The 26,788-nt window shown below is 36.2% G+C and overlaps 1 protein-coding gene across 1 annotated transcript in view; it reads right to left on the reverse strand.

Moving 5' to 3' along the window:
• Positions 1–26,788, reverse strand: part of MED20 (mediator complex subunit 20) — a 119,913-nt gene that overhangs the window by 35,384 nt on the left and 57,741 nt on the right. The window contains exon 4 of the transcript XR_011974251.1: positions 24,498–24,555. The gene's annotated coding sequence lies outside the window, so the exon portion shown is untranslated. The remainder of the gene's footprint in view (positions 1–24,497; positions 24,556–26,788) is intronic.

Consider the following 26,788-nt stretch of genomic DNA (forward strand, 5'->3'; position numbering starts at 1 on the left):
TTGTTTTCCTTTATATTATACTTACGTGCAAATTTTCTCCTGGTTCTGCATGTTTTATTCCTCCTAGGTTCAAAGGATCATAGATTTAGAGCTGGGAGGGACCCTACATATAGGACATCAACTTATCACCTTCATTTCACAAATGAGTCTGAGGCCTACAGAAATGAAAGGATTTGTCTAGAGTCACAAAGCTATATAATGTCCAAGGCAGAATTTGAACCTAGATCTCCTTGACCCCAAGTCCAGTGCTCTGATCCACTATACAGTGATCTGTCCATAGAAATCTTCCCAAGTTTCTCTCAATTCTTCATATTTGTCACTTTTTTTCCTGTGAAACAATATTCTAACTCTTTCATTATCACAATTTATGTTGAGTCATTCCTCATCTGGTGAGCACCTGTTTTCTTTCTAGTTCTTTGTTATTACAAAAAATTTGACTATAAACATATTTATATACATGGAATGTTTCTGGCCTTCTTAGGGTATACACCTAGTAGTAGTATTGCTGGGTGAGGAGGCACATACTTAGTGATTTAAGTATAATTCCAAATACCTTGTCATTTTGGTTTTTGTTATCTTTGCCAATTTGATGGGTGTCAGATGAAAATTCAGAGTTGTCTTAATTTTCTTCTTATTAATGATTTGGTCTATTCTTTCATATAATTGCTGCCTACATTTCTTCTTTTGAAGATTGCCTGTTTGCATCCCTTGACCACTTTCCTACTGTAGATAAAACACTACTGCATTACACACATGCAAACACACACACACACACACACACACACACACACACACACTCACACTCCAGTATGGTCAGTCATTTAATCAAACAACAAGCATTATTAAGGGCCTAGTATATGTGCCAAGCACTGCAGTGGTTGCTGAGGATGCAAATACAAAAGTGAGACATTCTTCAAATAATGGGCACCTACTTTGTTTCTAATTTTTTGCTACCACAAAAAGTGCTCCTATGGTTATTTTGGTATCTATGGGGTCTTTCATTATATCTTTGTCCTCTTTGCTGCATATGCCTAACAGAACTGAAATACAAACTATCAACAACCATATATGAATGAATACTCCAAACCACCAAGAATAACACAAATTAAGATGACTCTGGGGTTTTACTTTACACACATTGTGATAGACAAAGATAACAAAGAATGGAAAAAGTAAATATGTCAGAAGTACTGCAAGAAGACAGGCACACTAATACATTATTGGCAGAATTGGGAATCAGTCAAACAATTCTGGGAGAAAAAATTGGAACTTTAGGAGAAAGATCACTAAACTGTCTATAATGTGTGACTGACACCAATACCAATACATACTCCAAAGACAAAGGTAAAGTTTCCAGATACACAAAATTCCTTATAGCAGCACTTGTGTGGTAGCAAAAAACAAACAAAACCAAAACAAAGCAGGTGCCTGTCAAATGGAGAATAGCTAAACAAGTTATAATACAAAAATATTATTAATATAAAAATGATGAAATGAAATTCTCATTTATCTGTGTCTCAAAATAAGTGTCTCATCCTGCCCCTTGTGTCCATCAGCTCTCTAATGGGGGGCGAGGGAGTGACTGTAGCATTTTTTATTATCAGTCTTGTAGAATTATGATTGATCTGAGTTCATCAGAATTTTAAGATTTCTCAAAACTGTTTTTACAACGCTGTTATTACAGTATAAATCATTTTCCTCATCTGAATGAATGAATTTGAATGAATCAAAGTGAAGTAAGCAGAACCAAGATAACAATACAGACAATGATTGCAACAATGTAAATAGAAGGCACACTTAACAAATTGAAATTAAACACTGCGTAATTATAATGACCAAACTTGGCCTTGATGAAGACAAGAGAATGCACCTCCTCTTTTTTGCAGAGAAAGGGGGACTATATTTGTACGTGCATATATACGTATATATATATATGTTTTATATATATGAAACATTGCATACATCATTTTAATGACATACTTTTTTCTTTCTTTTTTATTCTTTATTAAAAGAAATGGCTCTCTGGGTGGGGAAGGTGGGAGGAAGGACATGTTGGGGAAAGAAGATAATGTAAAAACAGAAGATATCAATAAAAGTTTTTTAAAAAGAAAAAAGTATAGAAATGACTAATTTAGAGAAAACTGGAAAGATCTATGTGAAATGATGTGGAATAAAGTGAGAAGAATCAGGAAAACAATTTACACAGTGAGCACAATAAACTCTGAAAGTTTTCAGAACTTGGATCAAGGCAGCGGGCCAATACTGTCAGATATGGCCAATATTTCAATTTATTTTGCTTAACTGTACTTTTTTTTTTTGTTATGGAAAAAAGTGACATGAGATAGCTATCACTTTGAAGTGATAGCAGTGTAAGAAAAAAGCTATTAATAAAACATTTTCTTTTAAAAGAATGAATATTGCCTATATCAGGACATGTCTGACTAGTTTCTTGTTGAGTACTCTCTGAATATACACGTCTTGGAGAGGCCAGTGGTCTTGCCTAATGTCCAATGAACCAGGCCCAGAATGGAAAAAGAAGAGAGTAAATAAGAATGAATACATCTGAGAAATTCCACCACACTCTCATGACTCCAAACTAGTCAATCCTGCCAATTCCTTCTTGGAAACATTTGATGATCTCTTGACTTTAATTAAGCATTCTCTATTTTCACTGCCACCATCCTAATATCTGAACCTTTACTACCTCTCAAGCCTAGTTCATCAATAAGAAGCTTTTAGTCTTTTTCACAGACTATGCTAGTGAGTTATCCATTGCATTTCAAAAGATTAAAAATAATTATTTATTGATCAGAAATTTCAATTCCAGTGTTCAGAGCTCCTTTCTTTTTGGGAAAGGAAAGCCAAATCATTCATCTAACAGTAAAGTTTTATTAAAATATACCTCTCTAAAATATCAACTTTAGAATGAAGCTTTAGATATTAATTCTGAGTGTTTTGTGTTTGCTTATTTCCAATCCTGAAAGGTATTATTATTATTCAATACCTGAAAGGTATTATTTTTATCCTGAAAGGTATTCTAAAATCATCTTTACTTGAATAAAATTAAAGTCAGTGAGTGATGACAGAATTCTTGTTTGTGAGCAAGAATCTAATACGACCATCATCACATTTGCTAACCTTCAAAGTCGTCATTTTTCAACTCAAACTAATGAGCTCGGTAATCTCTCTCTCTGCATAAAAGTCTATTAAACAAATTACAGGATACTTGGAAGTAAGTCACAAGGCAGTGAAAATACCACACACAGCTTCTTCCCTTAAAAAAAAAAAAAGCTAATATCAAATTCAAAATCAGCTTCCATTAATTGTTTTTAAAAGCAAAGTTTCCACTAGACAAAACTGGCATGACTTTAAAAACAAAACAAAATTTAATAAATCACAAAAACAGTAGGAAAAGGTACCTAATAACAAATAAAATAAAGAGGGCTAGATTACATGGTGAGTTTTATGGGTTAAACACAACAAGAGAAAGTGGGATTGTCTGTAAAGTATAATCTGAGGAAGGAAGAACAGCCATCTAAAAATAATTTTTCTAATCACCATATTACCTAAAACTTCACCAGAAGATAAAGAGTTCTCAGGTCTTTATATTTTCCAAAGTCCCCTAAAAAATTGAAACTACCTCTGAGAGGTGATAACATCAAGCCCTTATTACTCAGGAAAGGTGGCCACCAGGATAGTTAAGGGATTCCAGGGCTGAAGAACAGAGAAAAGAGTGATGAAAGTGAGAAAGTGTCAAAGACAATTGATGCAGACTTCACAATAATGCCCTGTTGAATTATTCTAAAGAGTGATCAGGTATCTGACTGGAAATCAGACAATGATAACCAACTTTTTGCCACTGTTCAAATAAAGAATATAAGATATGCAATACCATATGAAAAATATATCAAATCATTAATAAGAAATGCAAATTAAAGTAATTCTGAGGTTTAAATTTCATTATCTATCAAATCACCAAAGCAGAAACAATCAATGTTGGAGACACTATGGGAAAGCATGCTAATCAGTTACTGGAGCTGTGAATTGGTCCAACTCTTCTGAAAAACAATTTGGAATTATGCAAAAAGTTATTAGAGTAGTGTCCTTAGATACAGTAATCACAATACTGGGTATATGTCAATCAATCAATCAACAAACAATTTAATACCAGACAATGTGCAGGTTATTGAACATACAAATACAAAAGCGAGACAATTCCTGTCTTATATTCCACTGGGGGACAGGGGTTTCCTCTTCTACTCAAGGAAATCAAGAACAGAAAGGTAAAGTGATTGAAGGCCATCTGCTGGTAAAGAATAGATATAGCAGGAGTGAGATATAGGGATAGAAGGGATGATTAGAGATCAGAGTGAGAGGAATTTCTGTGCTCCTGATCATGGTCTTAGAATACTTTCGTAAGAATAAAACCATCCCTACGTGTGCAACATTCTACATCTGTAGACTCTCACTTGTCTTTTGAGGAAAGAGCCAGGTTTTATTGTTTATTTAATTCTTCAGACAGAGACAATTCATCAGACTGCTCTTTAATACTGTTCTAGTTGATGTTCTTATAATATTGTTCTCCTGGTTTTTGTTACTTTGCTCTACAACAAACACTTCATTTCAATCTTCCCATGTCTCTTTTAATTCTTCATAAATGTTTTTTTCTCCTGATGAACTTATATTCCATTACATTAATATGCCACAATTTGTATAGTCATTCTCTGATAAGCACTTTATTTCCAATTTCTTACTGCCACACAGAGTGACAAAAATAATAATAATTATGATATGACAACAATAACAATAGCTAACATTTATATGATACTCACTATGTGCCAGGTACGGTACTAAGCACTTTACAATTTTTATCTAATTTGATTCTCACAACAATCCTGGGAGTCATGTGCTATTATCCCCATTTTAGAGAAAAGGAAACAAAGGCAAAGAGAGGTTAAATGACTTGCCTAGGGTCACAGAACTAGTAAATGTCTGAGGCTGAATTTGAACTCACATCTTGTCTTCTTGACTTTTTAAGCCCAGTGTTTTATCTTCTGTGTCATTCGGCTGTTTAATTCCTTTTGAGCCTTAGTTTTCTTATCAATAAAATGGGATAACGATATTTGTATTACCTATCTCATAGAAGAATTATAAATTATGTACTATGTAAACATGAGCTATTTTGCTTAACTAACTAATCCAGTTGCTTGCCATCTCACTTTCTCCCTTGCCCTCCTCCCTCCATATTCCAGTCTGAATCCTGTCATATCCTTACCCCATCCTATACTCACCTCCCCATTCCCTCTTTCCTTTACTCAGACCTGACCACTGACTGCCCTCCTAAACATCTTCCCTGGGTTCCATTGATTTTCTCTAGTCTTCTGTTTCTATATCTCTTGCCCTTCTTGAGTATCTTATGCCTCTTTTGCTGTTGGTTTGGATTTCTCACCAGTCATTTCTCCCTTTCTCCAGATCTTCCACTCACATTGCCACCATACTAGTTAAGGCCCTCATCATCTTTCACCTAGGCTACTGTAACAGCTTCCCAATTGATCTCTCCTGCTCTGTCTCTCCCCATTCCAGTTCAGCCTCCATATAAGCTATTAAATAGATTTTCATAAAGCACATATCTCATCAAGTTATCACTCTACTCAATAAACTTCAATGGTTCTCTATTGCCAATGGTTCTCTATGTATACGATAAAAATATAAAGTCTTCTGTTTAGCTTTTAAAGCACTTTGCAACTTGGCCCCAAACTTATGTTTCCTATCTTTTTATATATTACTCCCCTACCCATACTCTGCATTCCTCTAGGGACTGATGGTTTATCATTCTTCACACATGATACTCCATTTTCAACCTTGTGTCTTTGCACTAGTCATCATCAATGTCTAGAATGTGCTACCTACTCACCTCAATGATAGAGTGATTAATATGGGGGTTTTCCTCAGTGTCAGGAGGGATCAAAGGAGATTCTACTCTGGGCTGAAGGTATCCTATTGCTGAAATTCATCAGAATTTCTATGAGTACTGAATGACAAACAGGGCTTATGTACTCCACAACTGGCCTCAATCTGAAGGGTAATTTCTGCGGCAATTTTAGGTTATTCAGGTCTAGCCATATCCCAAAAGGGTAATTTCAGTCATTTCGGGAGGATACAGTGTTAGTTGAAGATGCTACAGGGCTAGTAAGAATTGAGTTTGTGGTATGGCACTGTACTGCACTCCATAGTTTACTCAATCTATTAAGAGAGAACATCGTGACATTTTGGCATGCACTAGGCCCTCCTTGTTGGACATTTGCTGCAAGGTACTGGACTCTTATGGTATATAAACAAATTTTTTTCTGGAAGCCAAGAAGGCGGAGTAAGAAGAAAGTCACTCTCACCCTCCCTAAATGACCTCTGAAAACCCAGAAAACATCACCCCAGGAAAAACCCTGGAACAGCTAAACCAGCAGAAAGATGGAGTGCAGCAGTCTTGTAGCCCAGGAAGCTTGTGAGATTACTGGGAAAGGCCCCTCTTGCTCTGGGGGAGGGGAAGCCGTATAAGACAGGAGGCATCCCAGTGTATGTTTGTCCTTCGCTGCCAAAGAAGACCATGCCATCGGAGAAATGATGACATGACTTGCACTTGACTTTGTTTTGAGTGAAGGAGGGCTGTGCAGGTCACCAGCCTCACTTCTCCTCCAGAGTCATCTGAATCCAGTGACCAGATATTCATCAGGATGACTGGAGATGACCCAGGATGAGGCAACTGGGGTTAAGTGATTTGCCCAAGGTCACATAGCTAGTGAGTGTCAAGTGTCTGAGGTGAGATTTGAACTCAAGTCCTTTTGACTCCTGCACTGGTGCTCTATCCACTGCACCACCTCGCTGGCATCCCAGTAAGCAAATAGGAAACTCCACCTCAGCAAACTAGGGGGAGATCCTGAGTCCCAGGATGGTGGAACAGGAAAGTGTCAATACCAGGATCCCCCAAATGCCCCAGCATGGGCAGGGTAACTGGTAGACACCAGTTCGGAAAACCACCATGTGCACTGCCCTTCTCCAGCAGTCAAATCTCCCAATGCTTCAGCACAACTCTAGGAAGCACAATTCCAGGAGACACAGCTCCAGGCTGGCAGATATCCTCCAGCAGTCAAACATTTGAGTGCAAGGCCCAGGTGAGCAGGAGCCAAACATCTGAGGGTAAGGCCCAGGTGAGTAGACATCTCCCAGATGCCAGATTTCCCACCTAGAAAGCTCCAGTGTTGCTGACCCCAGGTAGCACCAGGTAAGTTGCCAGACCCAAAAGCCTCCAGCTGCCAGCACCTGAGGCCCCAGTACACAAAGCCAGAGACCAGGTCCCAGGCTCCTAGTACAAGACGCTTGGGTCAGCACACCTGTGCTTCAGCAGGAGTGCTCAACTCTAAATGCCAGGAATTAAAAAACACCATGAGCAAAAAACAGAGACAATGACCATAGACTCTTATTACGGAGGCAGAGAAGATTGAAGCATAAATCGAGAAGAGGACAAGATTGTCAATATACTCCTGTTCACCTCAAAGTAGAATATGAACTGGCCTCAAGCCCAAAAAGCCTTCTCGGAAAAGCTCAAGAAGGATTTTAAAAGTCAAATAAGAGAGGTAGAAGAAAAGTTGGGGAAAAAATGAGAGGTATACAAGACAGTCAATAGCTTGGCAAAGGAAGAACAAAAATTGACTGTAGAAAAGAAGTCCTTAAAAAGTAGAATTGGCCAAATGGAAAAGGAGGTCCAAAAACTTACTGAAGAGAAGAAATTCTCTATTTTTTATTTTTATTAATTTATTTTTAGTTTTCAGCATTGACTTCTATAAGATTTTTGAATACAAAATTTTCTACCCATCTCTCCCCTTCCCCCACCCAAAGACAGTGTGCTTATCTGATCCCCCAATCTGCCCTCCCTTCTATCACCCCCTGTCCTACCCTTCTCTTATCCCTTACCTCCTCTATTTTCTTGTAGGGCAAGATAGAGTTAAATACACCATTGCCTATAAATCTTCTTTCCCAGTTGCATGTAAGAACAATTTTTAACATTCATTTTTAAAACTTCAAGTTCCAAATTCTCTCCTTCCTCCTTTCCTCCCTTCCCACTCACCATCATTCAGAAGGCAATTTGATATAGGTTATACATGTGTAGTCATGCAAAACACTTTCATAATAATCATGTTGTGAAAGACTAACTATATTTCCTTCCATCCAATTCCACTCCCCCTATTTATTCTACTCTCTTCTTTGACCCTGTTCCTTATCAAAAGTGTTTGCTTCTGCCAGAGGGCAAAATAAGTATTCAAGGAATCCACTGATCACCACCTAAAAGAGATCCAAAAAGAGAAACTCCTAGGAACATTGTGGCCAAATTCCAGAGTTCCCTGGTCAAGGAGAAAATATTTCAAGCAGCTAGAAACAAACAATTCAAGTATTGTGGAAATACAATCAGGATAACACAAGATCTAGCAGCTTCTACATTAAGGGATGGAAGGGCATGGAATATGATATTCCAGAAGTCAAAGGAACTAGCACTAAAACCAAGAATCACCTACCCAGAAAAACTGAGTATAATACTTCAGGGGAAAAAATGGTCTTTCAATGAAATAGAGGACTTTCAAGCATTCTTGATGAAAAGACCAGAGCTGAAAAGAAAATATGACTTTCAAACACAAAAATGAAGAGAAGCATGAAAAGGTAAATAGCAAAGAGAAGTCATAAAGGACTTATTAAAGTTGAACTGCTTACATTCCTACATGGAAAGACAATATTTGTAACTCTTGAAACTTTTCAGTATCTGGGTAGTTGGTGGGATTACACACACACACACACACACAGAGACAGAGAGCACAGAGTGAATGGAATAGGATGGGATCATATCTTAAAAAAATGAAATTAAGCAATGAGAGAGAAATATATTGGGAGAAGAAAGGGAGAAATGGAATGGGGCAAATTATCTCTCATAAAAGAGGCAAGCAAAAAACTTTTTAGTGGAGGGATAAAGAGGGGAGGTGAGAGAAAAACATGAAGTTTACTCATCACATTCGACTAAAGGAAGGAATAAAATGCACACTCATTTTGGTATGAAAACCTATCTTACAATACAGGAAAGTGGGGAAGCAGGGTTGGGGGATGATGGAAGGGAGGGCAATGGAAGGAGGGAGCAATTTGAAGTCAGCACTCTTGGGGAGGGATAGGATCAAAAGAGAGAATAGAAGAAATGGGGGGCAGGATAGGATGGAGGGAAATATATTTAGTCTTACACAACACGACTATTATGGAAGTCATTTGCAAAACTACACAGATATGGCCTATATTGAATTGCTTGCCTTCCGAAAGGGAATGGGTGGGGAGGGAGGGATGAAGAGAAGTTGGAACTCAAAGTCTTAGGAACAACTGTTGAGTACTGTTCTTGCTACTAGGAAATAAGAAATACAGGTAATGGGGTATAGAAAGTTATCTGGCCCTACAGGACAAAAGAGAAGATGGGGACAAGGGAAGGAAGGGATGATAGAAGAGAGGGCAGATTGGTGATAGGGGCAATTAGAATGTTTGGTGTTTTGGGGTGGGGGGAGGGGACAAATGGGGAGAAAATTTGGAACCCAAAATTTTGTGAAAATGAATGTTAAAAGTTGAATAAATAAATTTTTTTAAAAAAGTGTTTGCTTCTGATAACCCCCTCCTCCAATCTGCCCTCCCTTCTGTCATTCCCCCCCCCCCATCCCCTTCCTTCCTACTTTCCTATAGGGTAAGACAGATTTCCATATCCAATTGAGTGTGCATGTTATTCCCTCCTTAAACCAAATCCAATGAGAGTGAGATTCATTTATTCCCTCACCTCCTCCTTCTTCCCCTCCACTGTAAAAGTTTTTACTTGCCTCTTTTATGTGAGGTAATTTACCTCATTCTATCTCTCCCTTTTTCTCTTTATCCCAATACATTCATCTCTTACACCTTAATTTTTTCATATTCAACTCACCCTGTGCTATCTATCTATCTATCTATCTATCTATCTATCTATCTATCTATCTATCTATCTATTCTTTCCAACCACCCTAATACTAAGGAAGGTCTCCTGAGTTACAAATATCATCTTTCCATGTAGGAATGTAAACAGTACAACTTTACTAAGTCCCTTATGATTTATCCTTCCTACTTAACATTTCATGTTTCTCTTGAGTCTTGCATTTGAAAGTCAAATTTTCTATTCAGCTCTGGTCTTTTCATCAAGAATGCTTGAATGGTCTTTATTTCATTGAATTTTCATTTTTCCCCCCTGAAGGATTATACTCAGCTTTGCTGAGTAGGTGATTCTTTGTTTTAATCTTAGTTCCTTTAACCTCTGGAATAACATATTCCAAGCCTTCTGATCCCTTAATGTAGAAGATGCTAAATCCTATGTTAACCCTATTGTGTTTCCAATACTTGAATTGTTTCTGGATACTTCCAACATTTTCTTCTTGACCTGAGAACTCTGAAATTTGGCTATAATATTCCTGGGAATTTTCTTTTGGGATCTCTTTAAGGAGATGATCAGGGGATTCTTTCCATTTCTATTTTATCCTCTGGCTCTAGAAAGAGCAGTTTTCCTTGATACTTTCTTGAAAAATGCTGTCCATGCTCTTTTATTCATCATGGCTTTCAGGTAGTCCAATAATTTTTAAATTATCTCTCATGGATCTATTTTCCAAGTCAGTGGTTTTTCCAGTGAGATACTTCACATTGTCTTCTATTTTTTCATTCTTTTGGTTTTGTTTTATAATTTCTTGATTTCTCATAGAGGCATTAATTTCCATTTGTTCCATTCTAATTTTTAAGGAATTATTTTCTTCAGTGAGTTTTTGAACCTCCTTTTTCCATTTGACCAGTTTTGCTTTTTAAGGCATTCTTCTCCTCACTGTCTTTTTGGAACCCTTTTGCCATTTCAGTTAGTCTATTTTTAAGGTGTTATTTTCTCAGTATTTTGGGGGCAATAATATTGCTTTAGCAAGCGGTTGATGCATTTTTCATGGTACTCTTGCCTCATTCTCATTTCTCTTCTCAATTTTTCCTTTACTTCTCCTTACTTGATTTGAAATCCTTTCTGAGCTCTTCCATGGCCTGTGACCAATTCATATTCTTCTTGGAGGCTTTGAGTGTAGGAACTTTGACTTTGATGTCTTCTTTTGGTCATATGTTTTGATCTTCTTTGTCACCAAAGTAAGATTCAATAGTCTGAGGTTTTTTTCTGCTGTTTGCTCATTTTCCAAGCCAATCACTTGATTTTTTAACCTTTAGGACTCTTGCTTCCAATGTGGAGGATGTACTGTCTCAAGCTTCAGGGGGTTTGTGCCGCTGTTTTCAGAGATACTTCTAGGGACCTGTAAATTTTCAGTTTTTCCAAAGTGGTTATGATGGAAGAAGAGGTGTTTACTCTTCTCCTAGCCTGTGGTCTGGTCTATGAGTGACCACAAGCACTCTTTTCTGCCTTAGAACTGTGAAGAGCATTCCCTCTCCAATGCCAGCACAAGTCCCGCCACACCAACACTCCTCCTTACCTCAGGACCACCATCCAGGACTGTGACATAGATCCAAACACAAGCAAAGCAAGAGAATCCTGTCTCACTGCCAGCAAAGAGATCCCTGAAATCCCCCTCTGATCAGCCATTTGATCCCTGCATTGTCTGTGGGCTGAGAGCTCCAGAAGCAGCCACTGCTGCTGCCACTACCTCCACAGCTGCCCCAGGGTTGGGGTCATACCATGATCCTCTCTCACCTAGGTCTGACAGACTTTCCTACTGACCTTCTAAGCTGTTTTGGAGTTTGTGGGTTGAGAAGCCAGGAAATTGTCACAACTATCAGCAATTCAGCCCCCTGAGCCTTGTTCAGGGTTTCCTGGAAGGCCTGGTTGGTGCTGGACCATTTTGTGCTCGACTGCACTCCTATCTCAAACTGGTACAACAGACCCTTCTTGTCAATCAGCAAGGTTGTTGTGGGCTGAAAATGTTGTTTCACTCTCATTTTGTGGGTTCTGCTGCTCTAGAATTTGTTTAGAGTCATTTTTTTGCAGGTATTTGGAAGAATTTGGGGGAGAGCTCAAGCAAGTCCCTGCTTTTAGGAAGCCATCTTGGCTCTACCCTCTGAGAAGAACTCATTAAAAAGGCCAAATGGAAAAGGATGTACAAAATCTAATAGAAGAAAACAAATCATTAAAAATTAGAACTGGGAAAGTAGAAGCTAATGATTCTATGAGATGTCAAGAATAAGTCACATGGAAACAAAAGAATGAAAAAATAAAAGAAGTAAAATACCTCATTGGTAAGAGAATTGACCTGGAAAATAGATCCAGGAGAAACAAATTAAAAATTATTGGTCTACCTGAAAACCATGATGAAGAAAAGAGCCTGGGCCGCATCTTTCAGGAAATCATCAAGGAAAACTGCCTTAAGGTCCTAGAACCAAAAGGTAAAATAGTCATTGAAAGAATCCTCCTCCTGATCACCTCCTGAATGAGATCTCAAATTGATCCCAAATTGAAAATGACAAGGAATATTATAGTAAATTTCAAAGGTCAAAGAGAAAATACTGTTAAGTAGCCAGAAAGAAATAATTTAAATATGATGGAATCACAGTCAGAGTTATGTAGGAGCTTGCAGCTTCTATATTAAAAGATCAGAGGGTATGGAATACAATATTCTATAAGGCAAAGTCAACTACCCAGCAAAACTGAGCATAATCTTTCAAGGGAGTGGATGGACATTTAATGAAATAGCAGACTTCCAAACCTTCCTAATGAAAAGGCCAGAAATCAACAGAAAATTTGATCTTCAAATACAAGACTCAAAAGGAAAATAAAAAGGTAAACAAAAAAGAAAAAAATAACATGCAAACTGTTTACATTCCTACAACGGAAGATGACACTTGTAACTCTTGAGAACTATGTCATTATTACTCCATTTAAAAGGCATATACATAAATAGAGGGCATAGGTATAAGTTGACTTTGATTTGATGATAAAAAGTCTAAGTGGTGAAAAGAGGCTGTAATGGGAGAAGAAGAAAGGAGGAGGCAGAAAAGGGTGAATTATATCACAAGAAAAGGCATAAAAACCTATCACAGGAGAGGAAAAGAAAGGAGGGAGATGAACATTGTTTGAACCTTGCTCTCATCAGATTTGGCTCAAAGAGGGAATAACAATCAGTTAGGTATAGAAATCTAACCTACCCTACAGGAAGTAGGAGGGGAAAGGGGAAAGAAAAAAGAGGGGGCTGAGAGAAGGGAGGGCAGACTGAGGGAGGCAGTGGCTGAAAGCAAAACTGTGGTGAGAAGAGAAAGGGAGAAAGAAGACAGAAAAGCATAAAAGGAGAGAAATAGGATGAAGAAAAAGATACAGATAGTAATCATAACTATCAATATCAATGGGATGAACTCTACCATAAAATGGAAGTGGACAGCACAGTGGATTATGAAACATAATCCTACAATATGTTGTCTACAAGAAACACGTATGAAGCAGAGGGATACACACAGGGTAAAGGCTGGAATAGAATGTTATGCTTCAGCTAAAATTCAAAAAGCAGAGGTAGCAATCAGACAAAGTAAAAGCAAAAACAGATGTAATTAAAAGTGATAAGGAAGGAAACTACAACCTACTAAAAGGTACCATAGACAATGAAATAATATCATTACTAAACCAAGTGGTACAGCATCCAGATTCTTAGTGAAGAAGTTAATGGAGTTACAAGAAGAAACAGCAAAACTATATTAGTGTGAGATCTCAACCTCTACCTTTCAGAACTGGATAAGTCTAAACATAACATAAACAAGAAAGAAATTGAAGAGATCAATAGAATTTTGGAAAAGTTAGATATCATTGACCTCTGGAGAAAATTGTATGGCAATAGAAAGGGATATACCTTTTTCTTAGTGGTATGTGGCACCTACACAAAAATTGACCATGTTTTAAGGCATGAAAACATCACAGTCCAACGCAGAAAGATTAAATGCATCCTTCCCAGATCATGATGCAATAAAAATTACACATAATAAAGGGCCATGGAAAGATAGACTAAAAACTAATTGGAAACTAAACAATATAATCCTAAAGAATGAATGGGTCAAACAACAAACCATATAAACAATCAATAACTTCATTCAAGAGAATGACAAAAAATGAGACAACATACCAACACTTACAGGATGCAGCAAAAGCAGTCATATCTCTAAATACTTACAGGAATTAAATAGAGAAAGAAAAGACCAATGAATTGGGCATACAACTGAAAAAGCCGGAAAAAGAACAAATTAAAAATCCCTAATTAAATAGTAAATTAGAAATTCTGAAAACCAGAGGAGGGATTAATAAAATTGAAATTAAGAAAACTATTGAACTAATAAATAAAACCAAGAACTGGTTTTATGAAAAAAAACACATAAAATAGATAAACCTTAGTTAATTTGATTTAAAAGAGGAGGAAAACCAAATCACCATAATGAAAAACAAAAAGGGTGAATTCACCACCAAAGCAGAGGAAATCAAAACAACAATTAGGAGCTATTTTGCCCAACAGTATTTCCATAAATTTCACAATCTTAGTGAAATGGATAATTATTTACAAAAATATAAATCACCCCAAATAACAGAAAAGAAAATAAAGCATGTAAATAAAAATCTCCAGGGTCAGATGGATTTACAAATGAATTCTATCAAACATTTAAAGAACAATTAATTCCAATACAATATAAACTATTTGGGAAAATATGCAAAGAAGGAGTCCCTACCAAATTCTTTTTAGGACACAAATATGTTGCTAATACCTAAACCAGGAAGAACCAAAACACAGAAAGAAAATTATAGACCAATTTACCTAATGAATATAGAAGCAAAAATTTTAAATAATATATTAGTAAAGAGATTATAATAACTTATCTTGAGGAAAATACACTATGACACTAATACACTAGGATTTATACCAGGAATGCAGGGCTAGTTCAATATTAGGAAAATTATCAGTATAACTGATCATATTAACAATAAAACTAATGGAAATCATATGATTATCTCAATAGATGCTGAAAAAGCATTTGACAAACTATAACACCCATTCCTATTAAAAATACTAGAGAGTATAGGAATAAATGGAGTCTTCCTTAAAATGGTAAGTAGCATCTACCTAAAACCATCGGCAAGCATTATATGTAATGGGGATAAACTAGAAGCATTTCCAATAAGATCAGGGATGAAATAAGGATGTCCATTATCACCACTATTTTTCAATATGGTATTAGAAATGTCAGCTTTAGGAACAAGAAAAAGAATCTGAAGGAATTAGAACAGGCAAAGAAGAAACAAAGTTATCACTCTTTGCATATGATACAGCGGTATACTCAGAGAATCCTAGAGAATCAAGTGAAAAATTACTTGAAATAATGAACAACTTTAGCAAAGTTGCAAGGTATAAACCTACAGAATCATTGACATTTCTGTATATTAATAATAAAGCCCAACAGCAAGAGATAGAAAGAGAAATTCCATTAAGTACTGTAGACATTATAAAATATTTGGGAATCTACCTGCAAAAACAAACCCAGGAAATATATGAACACAATTATAAAACACTGTTCACACAAATAAAGTCAGATCTAAATAACTGGAAACATATCAGGTGCTCATGGGTAGGCCAAACTAATAAAAATGACAATTCTATCTAAATTAAATTACTTAGTCAGTGCCAGGCCAATCAAACTATTAAAAATTACTTTATACAACTAGTAAAAACAAAATTAATCTCAAAGAACAAAAGGTCCAGAATATTAAGGGAATTAATGAAAAGAAATGCAAGGGAAGGTAGCCTAGCTATACCAGATCTTAACTTGCATTATAAAGCAGCAATCATCAAAATTACTTGGTACTGGCTAAGAAATAGAATGATGGAGCAGTGGAACAGGTTAGGTATGTAAGACACAATAGTCATTGACTACAGTAATCAACTATTTGATAAATCCAAAGACTCTACCTTCTGGGATAAGAACTCACTACTTAACAAAAACTGCTGGGAAAACTGGAAAATAGTATGGTAGAAACTAGGCATAAACCAACATCTTATACCCTGTATCAAGAAAAAAGTCAAAATGGATATATGATTTAGATATAAAGAGTGATACTATAAGCAAACTAGGATAGCAAGGAATAGTTTACTTGTCAGGTCTATGGAGAAGGGAAGAATTTATGACCAAAGCAGATAGAGAACATTATGAAATGCAAAATGGATGATTTTGATTAGCTTAAATTGAAAAGTTTCTGCACAAAGCCAATGCAACCAAGATGAGAAGGGAAGCAGAAAGCTGGGAAACAATTTTTACAACCAGTGTCTCTGAAAAAGGTCTCATTTCTAAAATATATAGAGAACTGAGTCAAATTTACAAGAATACAAGTCATTCCCCAGTTGATAAATGGTCAAAGGATATGAATAGGTAGTTTTCAGAGAAAGACATTAAAACTATCTATAGTCATATGAAAAAATGCTCTAAATCACTATTGATTAGAGAAATACAAATCAAAACCACTCTATGATACTACACCACACCTATCAGATTGACTAACATGACAAAATAGGAATATGATAAATGTTGGAGAGGATGTGGGAAAATTGGAACACTAATCATTGTTAAGTGAACTGATTCAACTATTCTGGAGAGCAATTTGGAAATATGCCCAAAGGCTATAAAATTGTGCATACCCTTTCACCCAGCAATACCACTTCTACTTTTATATCCCGAAGAAATCATAAAAACGGGAAAAAGACTCACATGTACAAAAATATTTATAGCAGCCCTTTTTGTGGTGGCCAAAGCATTGGAAATTGAGGGAATGTCCATCAGATAGGGAATGGCTGAATAAGTTGTGATAAACGAATGAAAAGGAATACTATTGATCCATAAGAAATGATGAGCAGGTGGACTTCAGACGAACCTGGAAAGAGTTATATGAACTGATGCTGAATGAAATGAGCAGAACCAGAAGAACATTGTACACAGTAACAGCCACACTGTTAGATGACCAACCTTGATATGACTTAGCTCTTGTCAGCAATGCAAGGATCTAAGACAACTTCAAAATGGAAAATGCTCCCTACATTCAGAGAAATAACTTTGGAGTCTGAATGCAGATGAAAGAATACTATTTGCTCTCCTTTTCTTTTGTTGCTTTGTTTTATTTCTCCTTTCTCATGGTTCTTCCCATTAGTTCTAATTCTTCTTTACATCATGATTAATGTGAAAATACGTTTAATATGAATGTATAAATAGAGCCTATATCAGATTGCACACTGTCTTGGATAGAGGGGAGGAGAGGTTGGGGGAGATAATTCAAGACTCAAAATCTTATGGAAGTAAATGTTGAAAACTAAAAATAAGTAATTATTTTATAATAATTTTAAAAATTATTTTAAAAACTACTTCCTACTGCATATCCAGTGGATGTTCCTTAATATAATCACTTTGGACTAGAATATCTTTATTACTAGTTTAGCTATTCACATTACAGATATTTGCAATGTTTGCTACATTCAAATTTCTTCATGCTTAGAATTAAAGTAAAAAAAAATCTCAAACTTCTCAATTCACAAAACACTTTTATCAGTCTACTTTTCCCCACAAAAGGTACAGAAGCAGTAAAATAAACTAAATCTATGTTTGTTTCTGCTTCCTCAACATAAATCATTTCCTCACTATGGATAAATAGCTAGCTGTTTGTCAGGCTGAATGAGGAATGAAAAGGAACAATTCTTTCTAATGATGAACTTTTTAAAGTTTCAGATATGTGAACCCCACATCAAATTATCTCAAAACATTAGTTATAATAGAACATTGTAAAATTGCTACCTAAAACTCACAAATTTTTCATTTCTTAACAAAATGCATATCTCTAATTTTCACTTGTTCAAACTTCCTAACTTTGTACTAAAAATGACTGATTTCTACCTTTCATTAACATTGGATTTCCCCAAATTAAATAACAAGGTTTGTTTAAATGTGAAAGAAGTTACAATTATTCCTACACAGCCATACTCAATTCAATTCTGTTAAAAACACAGAAGAAAACATGGCATTTTATTAGTGTACTTTTTTTGTTGTTGTTTTAAAGGTGGGTTATACTCTTTGTGGTTTACTTTATTTCAAAAGGAAATGAATTTCTCTTTGAAGAGTGGGAAAAGCAATGTTTCTCTCTGACTCTAAGACAGACACTAGAATGACACCCATGACATTGTAACTGCTTCCAGTTCTTATATAAATATCGATTGTAAGTGTACATTTTAATTTTAGACTATAACTTAGAAGTAATGTTTTAATTATAAGATTTGGTAGTTGCCTTTCTCCTTACCTTTCAGTTCTAAATGTACCTTTGGCTAACAGTCATTCAAATGCTATTCAACAGAATAAGAAAACAATCTTCAATTAGTTATCAGTTCTAAATGCTTACACAGTTTTATCTTTTCAGTTGTGTGTTTCTACGTATAGCAGTGCAAAGTTAATCTTCAAATATATACACTTTACTTCTGAACATGAATCTCTATTCCACAGCTACTATTGGTGATTTCTACAACAAATGTTTTATCATACATATTCTGTTAATAATAAAACAAATTACACAAATTATCTTAGTGCTTTTTCAATGTCCTTCCTATACTTAAGCAGTCATATGCCCTCAAACTTTTCTTTCCACAAATGGAATAATAATTAAAAAAAAAACAACAGGTAACTTAAAATGTTATTTCTTGCACAACCTCCAGTTTTCCTTTCTGGTTTAAATTCAGATCCTTTTTGGCAAAGCATTACAAGACTTTTTAACCTAATCTAAAAAAAAATTACAGTTGACACAGTAGATAAAACAAATGCTCAGTTAATAATCTAAATAGAAAACACAAGATGATCCAGTGATCCAGGATTGAAAAAGACAATACAGAAAATAGACTGTCATTGCCTTGTCTGAAATAATCACAGTAATTACTTATACAGTAAGAAACTGACTGCCATCCCTGCATAAAAAGTATTTGTAAATTACAGAAAAGGCCTTGTAGAAAATAGATAGCAATTCAGTCTCAAAGATTTCTTCATGTCACTGTGTAAGTGAACAATCCAAGAGCAATCAGAAAAGTCCTGTCCTTCAAAGACCAGATGAAAGAACAGTCCAAGATCTCTTACAAAATAATAGACCGCTATACTGGCCATGTTACAAATAGTCCAACCACTCAGACACAAACAGTGAATTCTACAGGGAAAGGAAAATAACCCTGGCAAAAGTGAGTATTCATGCATATCTATATACTCCAAACACAATATAATACATATCATAAGATTTGTAAGTACTTAAATCTATTTTCACACACATTCTAAAAACATGTAGAGATGTAGCTTGAAATCAAAAGAATATCTTGCTAATGTAAAAACATTTTATATCAAATATCTCTGAGAAAGCTCTGAAGTTCAAGATATATACGCAATGTAACAGAAATATTTAAGACCAGAATCCACTCCCCAAAAGATAAGATATCAAAGAATATGAAAAACAGTCTTCAAAGGAAGAATAACAAACTTAGAAACTACAACAATGTTCTAAATCACTAATAATGAAATAAAAGCAAATGAAAAGAAGCCTGAAATATCACCTCAAACTCAGAAAATTATCAAAGATGACAAAAGATAGGAAAAGTCAATATTGAAGGTTCTCTGGAAAGACAGGCACACCAATGCATTTCTGGTGGAGCTAGAGATAAACCATTCTGAAAATTAATACGGAATTACACTAATAAAATCATTAAAATGTCAATATCTTTTCACTTGGAGCTCCCACTACTTGGGATATATACCGCAAAAATGCCCAATGCACAACAAAATATTTGTAGGAGCACTTTTCGTACTAGCAAGAACTGGAAATAAAGCGGATATCCACCAGTTGGGAATTGGCTAAAGAAGCTATAGTACACATGGATGTAATGGAATGTTAATGTTCTATAAGCAAAGGTGATTAATGAATACAGAAAAATATTAGAAGATTTGCATGCAAGGACTGATGCAAAGTGAATAAGAAGAATGAAGAAAATAATATATGCAAGAACTATAACAATATAAATGGACAGAATGACAAGAAAACAATCGAAACTTAATGCAGTGAAATTATGACCAAGTTCAAACCCCACCCCCTAAATGAAACATGAAGCCACCCTCTCCCTTTTTGCAGAGGTAGAAAACTATGGGTGTCTCACACACATATACATGTCCCATACCCACTACATATATTGTCAGACTTCTTTATGTGTTAAATTTTGATAACCTGTCTTTTAAAAAAATTCTTAATTATAGGAAATGGCTCCTTGGGAGGGGGTGAAAGAGGGAGACCTTGAGAAATGCAGGGGGTATAAAAACGTAAACAAACAAATAGATCAATCGCTCACCCAACAAGCATTTATTTATTAAGCACAGACTATCGGAATTAGAAAGACAGGCAAAATAGTCCTTGTTTGGTTTGATTCTTGATGATACTCTAAGACAAGACTTGCAAAAAACCATAATTTGCACATACCACCTATACAACTGCAAGTTACTTAATCTCTGAAAGACTTCAGTATTTAATCTCTTTAAGTTTTTAATTATCTCTCCATCTTATTTAGATGTGTACATACTGCATATTTCCAGTAGAATGAATTCTTTGAGAGGTTTCCTTTTTGTTTTTGTATCTCCATTGTCTACCATAGTGCTTTTGTGTCACAGTTTGGTGTTCAATAACTGATGGTGAGCTGAACTGAATCTGTAAAATGAGGAGTTTGGACCAGGTATACTTCTCTAGAGATATCCTTCTCCAAGTGCTAAATTCTATAATCCGTAAATGCTAACTAACTTAGCCTTGTCTGGAACTTTTCATTGGACTTTTGTGGAATAGTTTGCTTAAATTCTGGTCTATTCTGTATTTGCTCAGTAGACTAAGATTCGCAGAATAGGATACTTTATGGTATGAGAACTGGGGGAAAAACACACTATTAATTCCAAAGACCCCATTTTTTTCTTCCAGCTTAATCCTTGCTCTTCTTCAGTCCCCTACATCCACCTTACCCAGACTGAGTCTTCTTGAAGAACTGAGTCCAATCCTTTCTGATCATTCACAACTCAGTAACAAGTGTGCCTCCCTAGGAAAGAGAGGGACATCCTAGCCAAGTTAAGCAGCCAATTCTTTCACTAAAATACCCTCTCCACTTCACACAGCTCCACAGTAGTTGCCTTGCCTCTATTTGGACACCTACTGCTTCCCTTTCTCCCAGCTACACATGATACACAGTTTGATGTTTCTGGACAACTCAAGCCTAGGCATCCATACCTAGCTAAACTCATTTCTCAATAATTAGCAACTCCACCCAGTCATAATACTCTCTTTATCCCAGTGATTTGGAATTCCCCAGATGCCACTATTCAAACACCATTCTCTGTGTCTGAAACTGACTGCTCCTATATTCCATCCAAAGACTTCCAGCTCTCTTCTACCAACACTCTCATAACCTCTCCTCCTTTGAGGTTCATTCAGTTAATATTTATTACTCAATCAAGATTCTGGTTGCTGTTGTCTACTGACCACCAGGTCACTCTACTTTCTTCTGCAAAGAGTTCAGTCTGGCTCATAGTCTCTTTCCTAACCCCTGTCCTCACTCTTTAACATACATATCAATACTCCCTCAAACAACCTAACCTCCCAATTCCTCCATTTACTAATTTCCTATATTCCAGTACTCTTCTACCCCACCTCAGCTCCACACAGAGATGGTCACAAGACAAATCTTGACATCAACTACAATTGTGTTCTACTTCTTTGCTTGTGAACTCAAAATTCCTTTATCTGATCATAATCTCTTTAGTCATTCCTACTTCTTCTGCCTTGCATTCCCCAACCAAAGTGGCCATAAACCCTACACTAGCTATGCTACCCATCTTGACCTTTTGGTGAATCAGTTCATCTACATTATCTCCTTCCTCCCCAGTTCCATGTCCCTGTATCCAATTACAGAAGATCTTCCCTTATCAACCTTCAGCCTTGGATTATTCACACACCCACCTCCTTTTCTCCTACTCAAATACTACTGAATGAATGAAACTGGGGAAAATTACAAAATTATGTTACAAATTTGTTACAAAATCCCAACTGCCCCTTCACTATGGCAGGGCAAATCCTTTTACACTTCCTTTACTAATTCACTATCCTACTCTCCACAGCAGCTCTTCCAAGCCTTTTCATCCCTTCTCAACCCTCCCATAGCTTTCCCTTCCCCCACCCTCTCAACTGAGAACCTTGCCTCATTTCTTTTTTAAATTTAATTTTATTTGTTTTTTTTATTAATTTGTTTTCAGTTTTCAGCAATCACTTTCATAAGTTTTAAATTTTCTCCCCCTCCTTCTCCCATCCCTCCCCACCTTGCCTATTTCACTGAAAAAACTGAGACCATTTGCTGAGAACTTCTCCTTTCCCCTTCATCTCACATCATTCAGATGCCTTCTGCTAATCTCTCCTTCACTTGTCTCACAAAAAGACATGGCCCTTTTCCCTGCCAAGACAAACTTCTCTACCTGCATAAGGGACCCTGTTCCACACTGTCTTTCCAGCAGATTGCCCCTTCTATCATTCTACTCTCTCACTAATCTTCAATAAAGTCTCCTGGTTGCTTCTCTACTGCCTATAAATACCCTCATGTCTCCTTCACCCGCAAAAACTTTCTCTTGATTTGTCTATTCATCCTTGCTGTTATCCTATAGCTTTCTTCCTTGTCATAGCTAAACTCTTGGAGAAGGTGGTCTACACTGGGTGTTTCCACTTCCTTTTCTCTTATTCTTTGAAGTCTGGGTTCCAAGTTTATCATTCAATGGACTACTCTTTCCCTAGTTACCAATGATTTCTAATGGTCCCTTCTCAGTCTTCTTCCTTATTGATCTTCCTACAGCCTCTGACACTCTCTTCTCTCTAGCCTTCTGTGTCATTGCTCTTGGTTCTCTTCCTATCTGTCTGACTGCTCCTCCTCATATTCTCTGCTGGATCTTCATCTAGATTACACCGTCTGACTGTAGGTATGCCCCAAGACTGTCCTGGACCATCTAGTCTTCTCCCTCTACTCTATTTCACTTGCTGATCTCATCAGTTCCCATGCCTTCAATTATCATCTCTACACTGATGATTCTCAGATCTATTTATCCAGCCCTAATCTCTCTCCTGTTCTGAACCCCCAATTCTCTATTAGGAACCTGGGGTTGAACGTCCTGTAGATATCTTAAACATCTGCCAAAAACTGAACTGACTAACTTTTCCCCAAAACCCTCCTTTTTTCTAATTTCCTTATTACTTTTAGGGGAACCACTATTCTACCATCCAGGCTTGCAACCTAAATTTAATCCTCAGCTCCCCCTTATTCTCTCACCCCTCATATCCAATCAGTTGCTAAACTCTGTTGGTTGATCCTACCATCATCACATCTCACAATAAGACCCCTTCTTTCTTCTGACCCTGCCACTCTCCTGGTGCAAGTCCTTATCACCTTACTCTCAGGACTACTGCTATACAGCCTGTTGACTGGTCCTCCTGCCTCAAGTCTTTCCCCACTCCAGTCCATCTACTACTCAGTACTCACAATGATTTTCCTAAAATGAAGAGCTGACCAAATCATTCCCCTAATTATTAAACTCCAGTGGCTTACTATCACCTATAAGGTCAAATATAAAGTCCTCCATTTGGCTTAAAAGCTCTGCATAACCTGACCCTTTCTTACTTTTCCAGTCTTCTTACACTTTATTCCCTTCCATATACTCTGTAATTCAGAGAAAATGGCCTCTGGCATTCTAAGACAGCCTATCTCCTGATCCCTGGAATTTTCAATGGTTACACCCTTTGCCTGGAACTTTCTCCTTCCTCATCTCCACCTCCTATATTGTCTGGCTTTCTGCAAATATCAACTAACATTCAACGTTCTTCAAGAAGCCTTTCCCAAATCTTTTCTTTTTAAACCTTAGTGCCTTCCCTGAGAGATAATTTCCAATTTACTCTGTATATATCTTTTTTGTACATAGTTAGTAGCAGTTTGTCTCCCCCATTAAGACAGTGAGCTTCTTAAAAGGAGGGGAATGATTTTTGCCTTTGTTTGTACCCTTAGTACTTAACAAGCTGCACAACAAACAGCAGGTGTTTAATAAATGCTTACTGAATGGAGAGAAATCTCCTGCTGGGCTATGTATGTTTCCTTATTGGCCTAACTTAATCTGTATCACTTAAAAATTGATGTAGGAAAGTATAAGAAAGAGGGGGATGCATAAGTACAAGAAGGTGAGAAGTATAAGAAGACTGAGGAAAGGAGAATAGTATCTAACACCTAATCCTTTTTCTATACCAACCCAAACCATCTTTTGGACACACACATATTCTTAACTGGGAGCATTTTTTCTGACTTCTAAAACAAAAATTAGTATATGAGCAAATTTCTTACCCATCTTCATTTTGTTCCATATTATTACAGATTCATTAGATTTCTTTTAATCCACAACCTAAAAAGAAACACAACTTGTAACTTTGGGCGGATACATCTCAACAAAGATAAAAAGCAATTTTATATATTTTTATTTTCCATTTAAAAAGATGATTTCAGTTTCACAATACAAAGTTGAGTTAACTCCTCCACCTATCATCAAAACAAAAGTACTACAGAGATAAAAATATGGATTTCACACAAATCAAGTGTTTTTATGAAATTTAAGTCAACAAACATCTTTGGAATTCCTCTATGAAGACAGAGTAACCTTTAAGTAAATGATTAAAGATTTAGTTCCTGGAATATAGGATCACAGATTAGATAGCTGATAGGACCTTCAAGATTATGTAATTCAACCTCATCATTCTACAAATGAGGATAAATTGAGTCCTGAGAGTTTAGGTATTTGCTCAAGTCAAAGACATAATTAACCCCAAAGGCAGAGCTGACCCCAGGTCCTCTTTTATTGAATCCAGTACTCACAGTTCCATGGATAAAAAGCACCACTACATTTGTTGTACAAGATCTCAAAAGTAGTTTACTATCTCTTGCTATTTTCATTTCTTAAATTGTGTGGCTGTCAGGAAAAAAAATTGCTTCACAAAAACATCACTTCTCACTGGCTAAAACTGCTTTGCCAAAATTAAATATGTTCAAGTAAAAGGCAACATAACTCCTATCCTTTGGACTCTTTTGACCAATACAGTCCAGCAATGTCCTATGACCATGAAGGACTAGAAATGGTCGATTCTAGGTAAAAAGCACATTAGATACAAATGTACACATAGATTAATCAAACATATCCTAATGTATATAGGGTTAAATTAGCAGCAGCATCATTTCAAGCTTTTGACACCTTTCCCAAGTCAAGATTCAGCAAAACTAAAGTTTGAAAAAGAACAACTAAAATTGTACTGCTTAATTTAGACAACTAAAGTACCATAAATTCAAAATGGAAGTACCAAATTCATATGGCAAATACTCCTTAATAGTAAATGAACCCTGACAAAATGAAGGAATGCCTAGTACCAAGAACACTGGCTTCTAGCTAGCCACTAACTTGCTGTGTGACCCTGGGCAAGGCACTTTTTTTCCTCTGGACTTCAGTTTCCTTATCTATAATATGAAAAGATTAGGTTAGATGATATCTAAGGTCCCTGAAAAAGTTTAAAATGTATATATTTTTAATTCTGAATTCTAAATTTCAGTTGTGTTTTTCCTTCTACCCCAAGGATATCACTTTTAAATTCTAGTTAAAAGAAAATTAAGAGTAGGTTTTATTAGGTTAAACTCCATGCTATTCTCATTGGGGGATGGGGGAGGGCTCTCTTAAGCCTTAAGTCTTAAGGGGTAGGTTTTAATACTATGTGGAGCTTAAGTGATAAAACCTCTGATCAAATAACTTAGTTATGTTTGAGAATCAATCATACCAATAAATTAGACAGAAGTCTTTGAAGTTATCATATCAGGTTAAAATGTATTTTTATCTTGATTTGCAATATCTCTATTGAAAAATGAAATCATAACATTAAAAATATTCTTAATCCAGTTCCCATTTACCATGGCATTTAAACTACCACAATAGGTACTAAGTGATAATTTGGAGGTAGGGGGGAAAGGGGAGAATTTATGCAGATGAAGAAATGAATGCGGCAGAGAGATACCAACTATGATCTTGACCTAAGTATGACTTCTCCAGGCAAACAAATGAGAAACCCATACAGGAGGTGCCGTTGTTTCATAAATACAGAACTTGCCAAATGTCACCACTTTTCATTGGTAATAAATTCACTAGCAGCAAGCCATAGAATATTATATGTTTACTCCCAGGTGAAACTTTCTTGCTAATTACCTCAATTATCAAGCTTGTCATCTGTTCACAGCATGTAGTCATTTTCAAGGTATGAAAAAGTAAAGAATTGACTCAGGAAACATTTATACAACTTATACTCATTATGACCAAACAATGAAAGTTGTAATCACAGTGTGTAGGGCCAAAGGGGCAGTCTGAAATTTCCCTTCTTCAGGAATTCCTTCAATATTAATAACCTAATCAATAGAAGAAAATTGGGTCTGGTTTAACCAATAGGATGGATCTACATTTCATGCAAAGTAGATTGGATCACACTCTTCAAGATAATATAGAAAATGAAAATTTGTAAATTCATTGTGGGCACATAAGCAAATTAAGAGAATGTTAAGTGTTTTCAGAAGTATCTGGGAAGATGCTTGGAAAGATATATACCAAC

The sequence above is a fragment of the Notamacropus eugenii genome, chromosome 2, assembly GCF_028372415.1.
Source record: "Notamacropus eugenii isolate mMacEug1 chromosome 2, mMacEug1.pri_v2, whole genome shotgun sequence".
Classification (NCBI taxonomy): domain Eukaryota; kingdom Metazoa; phylum Chordata; class Mammalia; order Diprotodontia; family Macropodidae; genus Notamacropus; species Notamacropus eugenii.